At 36.4% G+C, this 3,501-nt stretch overlaps 1 non-coding gene across 1 annotated transcript; it reads right to left on the bottom strand.

Annotated features, from left to right (window-relative positions):
• Positions 1–1,099: 1,099 nt before the first annotated feature.
• Positions 1,100–1,171, bottom strand: Smp_tRNA_02164_Pseudo_CGA.1.1. The gene has a single exon. It is a non-coding gene (tRNA).
• Between the last annotated feature and the right edge of the window lie 2,330 nt (positions 1,172–3,501).

Below are 3,501 nucleotides of genomic sequence, written 5' to 3'. Positions count from 1 at the left end.
GTTCAAAAGTTACTTTCAAGTGTTCGATTACATAATCAACATTTACATTCACTTTCAAACATATTATTCTCATGTAGTGTTGATAATAGTTAGATTTCAAAATACAATTAAAATCTGTTTATCTTGATGGGTTTTACGTTATTTAAAATCCATTTATTCATTAGTATTAATTATATGTTGTAAACAGATGTTTTGAATAGTTAAATAGTTATTATCAGAAGGGGTTTTGTGGAGATTTAGTATTTTGATAGTTGAAAGCGTGAGTCAATTGAAGCTAGACCACCATGGAAATCTCCACTAAATCCCTTCTGATAATAATAATAATAATCATATGCTCACTAGTGACTGACTTCGAGAGGTAAATCTAGGAGTTCTAGTGAGAAGCATTGGCCAGTGGAGTTCAAACCACGTCTGTTGTGACATATCAACTCACTGAAGACAATTGGTGAACGGTTGCTCAACTTCGTGGATCAGTTGAAGTTAGACATTAACACCGTTGGATGCCGGCTCAGTGGTCTATCGGTCAAGTACTCTGGCTCGGGACTGGTAGGTCCTGGGTTGGAATCTTGCGAAGCGAGGTCGTGGGTGCGGACTGCTGAGGAGTCTGAAAATAGGTTTTCCATGGTTGTCTAGCTTCAATTGACTCATGATTTCAACTATCAAAATACTAAATCTCCACAAAAACCCCTTCTGATCTATTAATTATATGTTGTAAACAGATGTTTTGAATGATTAAGGAATTCACTGTTGTGGAACAAGATAGAAGTGAAAATGTGTTTCATGTGTAGCCACTACTGTTGCTTTCTATTATATTTTTACAACTTTTTTTTGCCATGGGAACAACTTAACGAGTCATAGATGAATCAAATTCTATTGATGTATCTCAAATGTTCTTACTTGAGAATTTTTCTATCCGAATTAATTTAGATTTGTGTCGATTCTTAATTCAATGTCAATAGTTTCGCCAACGTAAACAAACACAAACATGACTGATTGATATTTTCAAGTTAAGCAACTTGTGCTTATTATGAGGATTTAAATAAAATAAATTAAATGATTGTCCTATTATGGGACTCCTCAGCAGTGCGCATCCACGACCCCGCACTCGCGAGATTCGAACTCAGGACCTACCGGTCTCGAGCCAGAGCTCCTAACCGACAGACCACAGAGCTTGCATCCAACGGTGTTAATGTCTAACCTCAACCAATCCACGAAATTGCGCGACCAACTTCCAATGTATCGGAGTAGATACCTGTCTCTACCTGACATGAATTAGCTCCACTGGCCACGACTTCTGGCTAGAACTCCTGGAATTACCTCATAGAGTCAGTCACTAGTGAGCATATGATCATTATCACAAGGGGGTGTTTGTGGAGATTTTAGTAATTTTATAATTAAGATCATGAGTCAATTGAAGCTGGACCACCGTGGAAAACTTGGACTGGTGAGTCCTGGGTTCAAATCTCGCGAGTGCGGAGTCGTGGATGCGCACTGCTGAGGAGTCTCATAATAGGATGAAACGGCCGTCCAGTGCTTCCAGGTTTTCCACGGTGGTCTAGCTTCAATTGACTCATGATCTTAACTACAAAATTACTAAAATCTCCACAAAAACCCCCTTGTGATAAATGATTCTGTATCCAAACTTGGGAGAAATAGCTTTTGAATGTACCATTTTTCAGTAGTTTGGAATTTGACATTGGAGACTAACTTCAACCTAGACAACTAGAAGTACTTCAGTCAGTATACAAAATTAATTTTCACTTTGCTTCAAGTATTACCAAGTCTTGTAATTAGGATCCTATTAGTTCGGCTGTACCTAATATTCACTTATCATTATTCACCACCTCAAAGGATAATGTTCATATTCAAAGGCGATTATATACATCCCTTGGTTCATTTGACGATACTATTGTGGACACAGGAAGTATAAAGTCCGCTATTTCATTAAAGAACTTGAAATCTACAAATCCTAAAGTTGTGGAAAGACCCAGTAAAGTCTTAATATACGGGATTAATGTTATTGTGGTATATATGCTCAGTCACATTTTGTAACAATAAAATAAAGATCACATATTATTTCTATTTGTCACATTTTATATATAACCACATTTATATTCAATATCTATTGTTTCTCAGAATCAAATTCTAGGTGTCTTGCCATACAACTTCAATGGCGTAACAATAGAAGTACCCCATGCTGAAGACTAAATTGATTCAATTATACCATCCTCATACAAATTATTCAATGTCTTACGTACTGCTTCTCGAAGACCAGAAGGAATTATTCGTCTTTCAAGAAAGACTGGATCACCCTATACTTGAAGTTTTATAGACTGCATTTTCATACCTCCACTACACTTGACACACGCAGATATCAAGTCTTTAAGAAAAGCATCAGAATTTTCTTCAGTAACTAGTAAAGAAACCTTAAACTTGAGCCTTTTCAAATATTTTTTAAACCAAGTATTGACAGTCCTGTTTCACTAACTTGAAATTCGCAAGGTACGTATGAAGAATTATCATCCCCTATAAGCAATTCACAGCACCCTCTTATGACAGTCTGTGTCCAGTATTGTGATATGTATATTCAGTCACAATTTTGTAACGACAAAATAAAGATCACATATTTTTCCTATTTATCACACTTTATATGTAACCACATTTATATTCAATATCTATTGTTTCTCTGTATCAATGGTAAAGAAACGTATATAATTGTTCGGTTATATCTAACACACATACACTACCGCGGTTCTTGAAATATCAACGCTATCTCCGCTGTCTATTCTTCTGCTTTATTGGACACGGTCTTTGATTAAAGATTATAATAGTATTATAACATCCTTCTGGGCCTCCTGAACTACTTTGGAGTTTTGGCCTAGAGGATTTAATCTTCTGCATTACGCTGTTGGTGCCACCTCGGGCAGAGGAACTTTATTAATCAAGTGAACTCATTTGTGGTTGTTATCTCAGAGATCAGCTTACAAGTAACATTCATTCCATAACAACTATTACCATTTGTTGTCCAATATACTATTTATGTTGTAACTATAATCTGTTACCTTTTGCGTTCCGCATAGACGCACGCTTAGGCTTGTTGAGTTAATTCTTTTTGGTGTATTATTGGTAACTCGGAGTACTGTTATATCTTGAGTAAGCTCTTTTGCTGGGATCCACCACAAATCTGGTGCGTCCGCATATTTTTCTTCGGAACTGTAGTTTTGAGCTCACTTACAAACGTTACGGCGTTACTTTTCCTCTTGGTATTGGTTATTTTTTATATATTTGTAATGTATTCATCCGAATCTGAAGGCATTAGCTAGGATAACGATTTAACAGAGTTACACCCTCTAAATATGATAAATGTGCCTCCATGCGGTAGAATAAACCCACGTATTTGGTTTGCACAGGTGGAGGTACAGTTTCATCGTCGTAACATACGTTCACAGGAATCAAAATACTCTTTAGTGCTTGTAATTCTACAGACTGAAGTAGCATCTG

This window comes from Schistosoma mansoni, chromosome 2, assembly GCF_000237925.1.
Source record: "Schistosoma mansoni strain Puerto Rico chromosome 2, complete genome".
Lineage (NCBI taxonomy): Eukaryota > Metazoa > Platyhelminthes > Trematoda > Strigeidida > Schistosomatidae > Schistosoma > Schistosoma mansoni.
Note: the sequence above shows the minus strand (reverse complement) of the source record. Positions and strands in the feature narration are given on the sequence as shown.